Source organism: Bufo bufo, chromosome 10 (genome assembly GCF_905171765.1).
Source record: "Bufo bufo chromosome 10, aBufBuf1.1, whole genome shotgun sequence".
Taxonomy (NCBI): domain Eukaryota; kingdom Metazoa; phylum Chordata; class Amphibia; order Anura; family Bufonidae; genus Bufo; species Bufo bufo.
Window position 1 is genome coordinate 76321083 of NC_053398.1, and position 8652 is coordinate 76329734.

Below are 8652 nucleotides of genomic sequence, written 5' to 3' on the forward strand. Positions count from 1 at the left end.
CTAATTCTGTGATTAAACGTATACCTGTCACACAGCGCAAAAAAAAATAGGCCTCACATTTCTATTAAACCAAATCTGTACTGTTTGAGCTGGTCAAATTATTTGTAGTGACCGTAAAAGCACAGTTTTTGTTCTGGGTTGAAAAACTATTCCCAAATTTGCCATTTTCAAAATTGTGGTGAACGGGAACAATGAGGAAAACATCTAATAAGGGACGCGGACGTGGACATGGTCGTGGTGGTGTTAGTGGACCCTCTGGTGCTGGGAGAGGACGTGGCCGTTCTGCCACAGCCACACGTCCTAGTGAACCAACTACCTCAGGTCCCAGTAGCCAGCAGAATTTACCACGATATTTGGTGGGGCCCAATGCCGTTCTAAGGATGGTAAGGCCTGAGCAGGTACAGGCATTAGTCAATTGGGTGGCCGACAGTGCATCCAGCACGTTCACATTATCTCCCACCCAGTCTTCTGCAGAAAGCGCACAGATGGCGCATGAAAACCAAGCCCATCAGTCTGTCACATCACCCCCATTTATATCAGGGAAACTGTCTGAGCCTCAAGTTATGCAGCAGTCTCTTATGCTGTTTGAAGTCTCTGCTGCCAGGGTTTCCCAAGGGCATCCACCTAATCCTTCCCCAGGGGTGGAAGAAATAGAATGCACTAACGCACAACCACTTATGTTTCCTGATGATGAGGACATGGGAATACCACCTCAGCACGTCTCTGATGATGACGAAACACAGGTGCCAACTGCTGCGTCTTTCTGCAGTGTGCAGACTGAACAGGAGGTCAGGGATCAAGACTGGGTGGAAGACGATGCAGGGGACAATGAGGTCCAAGACCCCACATGGAATGAAGGTCGTGCCACTGACTTTCACAGTTCGGAGGAAGAGGCAGTGGTGGGACCGAGCCAACAGCGTAGCAAAAGAGGGAGCAGTGGGCAAAATCAGAACACCCGCCGCCAAGAGACTCCGCCTGCTACTGACCGCCGCCATCTGGGACCGAGCACCCCAAAGGCAGCTTCAAGGAGTTCCCTGGCATGGCACTTCTTTAAACAATGTGCTGATGACAAGACCCGAGTGGTTTGCACGCTGTGCCATCAGAGCCTGAAGCGAGGCATTAATGTTCTGAACCTTAGCACAACCTGCATGACCAGGCACCTGCATGCAAAGCATGAACTGCAGTGGAGTAAACACCTTAAAAACAAAGAAGTCACTCAGGCTCCCCCTGCTACCTCTTCCGCTGCTGCCGCCTCGGCCTCTTCTGCTGCTGCCGCCGCCTCGACCTCTTCCTCCGCCTCTGGAGGAACGTTGGCACCTGCCGCCCAGCAAACATGGGATGTACCACCAACACCACCACCTGCGTCACCAAGCATCTCAACCATGTCACACGGCAGCGTTCAGCTCTCCATCTCACAAACATTTGAGAGAAAGCGTAAATTCCCACCTAGCCACCCTCGATCCCTGGCCCTGAAAGCCAGCATTTCTAAACTACTGGCCTATGAAATGCTGTTATTTAGGCTGGTGGACACAGACAGCTTCAAACAGCTCATGTCGCTTGCTCTCCCACAGTATGTTGTTCCCAGCCGCCACTACTTCTCTAAGAGAGCCGTGCCTTCCCTGCACAACCAAGTGTCCGATAAAATCAAGTGTGCACTGCGCAACACCATCTGTGGCAAGGTCCACCTAACCACAGATACGTGGACCAGTAAGCATGGCCAGGGACGCTATATCTCCCTAACTGCACACTGGGTAAATGTAGTGGTGGCTGGGCCCCAGGCGGAGAGCTGTTTGGCGCACGTCCTTCCGCCGCCAAGGATCGCAGGGCAACATTCTTTGCCTCCTGTCTCCTCCTCCTCCTACTCAGCTTCCTCCTCCTCTTCTTCCACCTGCTCATCCAGTCAGCCACACACCTTCACCACCAACTTCAGCACAGCCCGGGGTAAATGTCAGCAGGCCATTCTGAAACTCATATGTTTGGGGGACAGGCCCCACACCGCACAGGAGTTGTGGCGGGGTATAGAACAACTGACCGACGAGTGGTTGCTGCCGGTAAGCCTCAAGCCCGGCCTGGTGGTGTGCGATAATGGGTGAAATCTCGTTGCAGCTCTGGGACTAGCCGGTTTGACGCACATCCCTTGCCTGGCGCATGTGCTGAATTTGGTGGTGCAGAAGTTCATTCGCAACTACCCCGACATGTCAGAGCTGCTGCATAAAGTGCGGGCCGTCTGTTCGCGCTTCTGGCGTTCACACCCTGCTGCTGCACGCCTGTCTGCGCTACAGCGTAACTTCGGCCTTCCCGCTCACCGCCTCATATGCGATGTGCCCACCTGGTGGAACTCCACCTTGCACATGCTGGACAGACTGTGCGAGCAGCAGCAGGCCATAGTGGAGTTTCAGCTGCTGCACGCACGGGTCAGTCGCACTGCGGAACAGCACCACTTCACCACCAATGACTGGGCCTCCATGCGAGACCTGTGTGCCCTGTTGCGCTGTTTCGAGTACTCCCCCAACATGGCCAGTGGCGATGACGCCGTTATCAGCGTTACAATACCACTTCTATGTCTCCTTGAGAAAACACTTAGGGCGATGATGGAAGAGGAGGTGGCCCAGGAGGAAGAGGAGGAAGAGGGGTCATTTTTAGCAGTTTCAGGCCAGTCTCTTCGAAGTGACTCAGAGGGAGGTTTTTTGCAACAGCAGAGGCCAGGTACAAATGTGGCCAGACAGGGCCCACTACTGGAGGACGAGGAGGACGAGGATGAGGTGGAGGAGGATGAGGATGAAGCATATTCACAGCGGGGTGGCACCCAAAGCAGCTCGGGCCCATCACTGGTGCGTGGCTGGGGGGAAACACAGGACGATGACGATACGCCTCCCACAGAGGACAGCTTGTCCTTACCTCTGGGCAGCCTGGCACACATGAGCGACTACATGCTGCAGTGCCTGCGCAACGACAGCAGAGTTGCCCACATTTTAACGTGTGCGGACTACTGGGTTGCCACCCTGCTGGATCCCCGGTACAAAGACAATGTGCCCACCTTACTTCCTACACTGGAGCGTGATAGGAAGATGCGCGAGTACAAGCGCACGTTGGTAGACGCGCTACTGAGAGCATTCCCAAATGTCACAGGGGAACCAGTGGAAGCCCAAGGCGAAGGCAGAGAAGGAGCAAGAGGTCGCCAACGCAGCTGTGTCACGGCCAGCTCCTCTGAGGGCAGGGTTAGCATGGCAGAGATGTGGAAAAGTTTTGTCACCACGCCACAGCTAACTGCACCACCACCTGATACGGAACGTGTTAGCAGGAGGCAACATTTCACTAACATGTTGGAACAGTACCTGGGCTCACTCCTCCACGTACTGACTGATGGTTCGGCCCAATTCAACTTCTGGGTCTCCAAATTGTCCACGTGGCCAGAGCTAGCCTTTTATGCCTTGGAGGTGCTGGCCTGCCCGGCGGCCAGCGTTTTGTCTGAACGTGTATTCAGCACGGCAGGGGGCGTCATTACAGTCAAACGCAGCCGCCTGTCTACAGCCAATGTGGACAAGCTGACGTTCATAAAAATGAACCAGGCATGGATCCCACAGGACCTGTCTATCCCTTGTGCAGATTAGATATTAACTACCTCCCCTTAACAATATATTATTCTACTCCAGGGCACTTCCTCATTCAATCCTATTTTTATTTTCATTTTACCATTATATTGCGGGGCAACCCAAAGTTGAATGAACCTCTCCTCTGTCTGGGTGCCGGGGCCTAAATATGTGACAGTTGCCTGTTCCAGTGGTGGGTGACGTGAAGCCTGATTCTCTGCTATGACATGAAGACTGATTCTGTGCTGACATAAGGCCAGATTCTCTGTTACGGGACCTCTCTCCTCTGCCTGGGTGCCGGGGCCTAAATATGTGACAGTGGCCTGTTCCAGTGGTGGGTGACGTGAAGCCTGATTCTCTGCTATGACATGAAGACTGATTCTGTGCTGACATAAGGCCAGATTCTCTGTTACGGGACCTCTCTCCTCTGTCTGGGTGCCGGGGCCTAAATATGTGACAGTGGCCTGTTCCAGTGGTGGGTGACGTGAAGCCTGATTCTCTGCTATGACATGAAGACTGATTCTGTGCTGACATAAGGCCAGATTCTCTGTTACGGGACCTCTCTACTCTGTCTGGGTGCCGGGGCCTAAATATGTGACAGTGGCCTGTTCCAGTGGTGGGTGACGTGAAGCCTGATTCTCTGCTATGACATGAAGACTGATTCTGTGCTGACATAAGGCCAGATTCTCTGTTATGGGACCTCTCTCCTCTGTCTGGGTGCCGGGGCCTAAATATGTGACAGTAGCCTGTTCCAGTGGTAAGTGACGTAAAGCCTGATTCTCAGCTATGACATGAAGACTGATTCTGTGCTGACATAAGGCCAGATTCTCTGTTACGGGACCTCTCTCCTCTGCCTGGGTGCCTGGGCCTAAATATGTGACAGTGGCCTGTTCCAGTGGTGGGTGATGTGAAGCCTGATTCTCTACTATGACATGAAGACTGATTCTGCGCTGACATAAGGCCAGATTCTCTGTTACGGGACCTCTCTCCTCTGTCTGGGTGCCGAGGCCTAAATATGTGACAGTGGCCTGTTCCAGTGGTGGGTGACGGGAAGCCTGATTCTCTGCTATGACATGAAGACTGATTCTGCACTGACATAAGGCCAGATTCTCTGTTACGGGACCTCTCTCCTCTGCCTGGGTGCCTGGGCCTAAATATGTGACAGTGGCCTGTTCCAGTGATGGGTGACGTGAAGCCTGATTCTCTGCTATGACATGAAGACTGATTCTGTGCTGACATAAGGCCAGATTCTCTGTTACGGGACCTCTCTCCTCTGTCTGGGTGCCGGGGCCTAAATATGTGACAGTGGCCTGTTCCTGTGGTGGGTGACGTGAAGCCTGATTCTCTGCTATGACATGAAGACTGATTCTGTGCTAACATAAGGCCAGATTCTCTGTTACGGGACCTCTCTCCTCTGTCTGGGTGCCGGGGCCTAAATATGCGACAGTGGCCTGTTCCAGTGGTGGGTGACGTGAAGCCTGATTCTCTGCTATGACATGAAGACTGATTCTGCGCTGACATAAGGTCAGATTCTCTGTTACGGGACCTCTCTCCTCTGTCTGGGTGCCGGGGCCTAAATATGTGACAGTGGCCTGTTCCAGTGGTGGGTGACGTGAAGCCTGATTCTCTGCTATGACATGAGGACTGATTCTGTGCTGACATAAGGCCAGATTCTCTGTTACGGGACCTCTCTCCTCTGCCTGGGTGCCTGGGCCTAAATATGTGACAGTGGCCTGTTCCAGTGGTGGGTGACGTGAAGCCTGATTCTCTGCTATGACATGAAGACTGATTCTGTGCTGACATAAGGCCAGATTCTCTGTTACGGGACCTCTCTCCTCTGCCTGGGTGCCTGGGCCTAAATATGTGACAGTGGCCTGTTCCAGTGGTGGGTGACGGGAAGCCTGATTCTCTGCTATGACATGAAGACTGATTCTGCGCTGACATAAGGCCAGATTCTCTGTTACGGGACCTCTCTCCTCTGCCTGGGTGCCTGGGCCTAAATATGTGACAGTGGCCTGTTCCAGTGGTGGGTGACGGGAAGCCTGATTCTCTACTATGACATGAAGACTGATTCTGCGCTGACATAAGGCCAGATTCTCTGTTACTGGACCTCTCTCCTCTGCCTGGGTGCCTGGGCCTAAATATGTGACAGTGGCCTGTTCCAGTGATGGGTGACGTGAAGCCTGATTCTCTGCTATGACATGAAGACTGATTCTGTGCTGACATAAGGCCAGATTCTCTGTTACGGGACCTCTCTCCTCTGTCTTGGTGCCGGGGCCTAAATATGTGACAGTGGCCTGTTCCTGTGGTGGGTGACGTGAAGCCTGATTCTCTGCTATGACATGAAGACTGATTCTGTGCTAACATAAGGCCAGATTCTCTGTTACGGGACCTCTCTCCTCTGTCTGGGTGCCGGGGCCTAAATATGCGACAGTGGCCTGTTCCAGTGGTGGGTGACGTGAAGCCTGATTCTCTGCTATGACATGAAGACTGATTCTGCGCTGACATAAGGCCAGATTTTCTGTTACGGGACCTCTCTCCTCTGTCTGGGTGCCGGGGCCTAAATATGTGACAGTGGCCTGTTCCAGTGGTGGGTGACCTGAAGCCTGATTCTCTGCTATGACATGAAGACTGATTCTGTGCTGACATAAGGCCAGATTCTCTGTTACGGGACCTCTCTCCTCTGCCTGGGTGCCTGGGCCTAAATATGTGACAGTGGCCTGTTCCAGTGGTGGGTGACGTGAAGCCTGATTCTCTGCTATGACATGAAGACTGATTTTGTGCTGACATAAGGCCAGATTCTCTGTTACGGGACCTCTCTCCTCTGTCTGGGTGCCGGGGCCTAAATATGTGACAGTGGCCTGTTCCAGTGGTGGGTGACGTGAAGCCTGATTCTCTGCTATGACATGAAGACTGATTCTGCGCTGACTAGAAGCCAGATTCTCTGCTATGGCATGAAGAGACTGATTCTCTGCTGACATGAAGCCAGATTCTTTGCTATGGCATGAAAAAACTGATTCTCTGCTGACGTGAAGCCAGATTCTCTTCTATGGGACCTCTGTCCAATTGATATTGGTTAATTTTTATTTTTTTAATTTTTATTTTAATTCATTTCCCTATCCACATTTGTTTGCAGGGGATTTACCTACATGTTGCTGCCTTTTGCAGCCCTCTAGCTCTTTCCTGGGCTGTTTTACAGCCTTTTTAGTGCCGAAAAGTTCGGGTCCCCATTGACTTCAAAGGGGTTCGGGTTCGGGACGAAGTTCGGGTCGGGTTCGGATCCCGAACCCGAACATTTCCGGGAAGTTCGGCCGAACTTCTCGAACCCGAACATCCAGGTGTTCGCTCAACTCTAATTTTAAGTCCTTGATCATCGCATCTGCGGATTTTAGTTCTGATTCCATCTTGGATACATATATTTTTGTATCCATTATAGACTCATACATATCTTTAGAAAGAGTACTGACCTCAAACAATGCATACAAAACAGGTGGCAATGCACATAAGAGGTGTTGGTCCCTCTTGGTATTTTCATTTGCCAAATCCATATATGTCAGGTATCTATCAACCATGCCACCTAACTTCCATATATCCCCACGTTCTTCATAGGCTCTTGCCTGCAGCTCATTAGTCCATTCATCTATATTTTTATCTAACTTCAAACGGGAATAAACATATTTTATAACCTTAGAGATTATCTTTCCTGGGTCAGATGGACTATCTGCTATAGCCTAGCTATTACCTGGGTCGCTGCCTGTTACACTCATGATTCTGATCAATAATCAATAATCAATACAGATAACAATAACAATCTGACAAGCTAAGAAGAAGTGTAGAATTTTTCACTATTTGCATAAATAATTTATAGAAATATCTCAAGTTCTCGCTGGGGCCTCATATATGTCAAGGTATATCTTTTATATAAAATATAAATATTTTATATTAAAAAAAATGTTAATAAAATAATAAAATATGGAAATCAGTCAGGAAATCCACTAGGCGGACATAAAATGCCTTTCTTTTATCTTGAGACTCTAAATTTAATTTATGCAATTAATGAAAACAAAGGGGCAACCAATTATGCAAAATATATGTAATAATTTATTTATAAATGAGTAAAAATCCAATATAAAACTGACATAAGATCAATGGATAGACAAATTGACGCAGTACCAACAAACCACCACTAGATGGTGGTGTAATCCACTATCACTTTCTCACCAGCACAGAATTATTAAAAGTTACATATGATAAGAAATAAATGCTATCTCTTTATCAAACAGACCAATAATTAATACATCAAGAGAAGCTCAGGATTTTCTGTTTACCAACAGGTAATAACATGACAAAATACAGATTAATACAAGAACAATAAATGTTGTCCCTTGACTCTGTCTCAGCCTATGACAATCAAAAATATAAATGATATTAATATGATATTATATCCCACTCAGCAACCAGACTATGGAAATATAATTTCCCAGAGTTTTCCTCTACTCAGACAATGTCTAATCTCCCATTAGCAATATGCATCTTTGCTAAGAGGACAACTAGCATTAGGGAGGTGATTAACACTATACGTTCCCACAATATGGGAACTCTTGACTATACGCTGAGAGGAATATCTTAATAATATCACAAGCAAAAATATAACATACGTTACCAAGTCAAGGATGGACAGAGTTTCGGATGGGACCAATTCTCAGGAGTTCTCCAGTGGTCAAAATATAATTCAAGTTTCTTTTGATATCCTTTCTTATGATCTGATGATCTGATCGTTTTTATCTCTTGGTTTTGATCTGATGGTTTTGATCCCCCTATGTTCTTCTCCAGCAATACTTATCCTCCCTAAAATCTTACGTTACCACCTCCTGGATTATAATCTTCCAATCAACTGAGGAGGGTGTAACATATGTTAATACTACTATGATGTAATCTTAACCCTTGATATGCTGGAGAAAATAAGTTATAAAATAATGTACTATTGTCCATCTGCCTCTAGATGGCACTGTTGTACCACATAACAATTTCAATATTAATTCTAAATATCTAATCATGACCT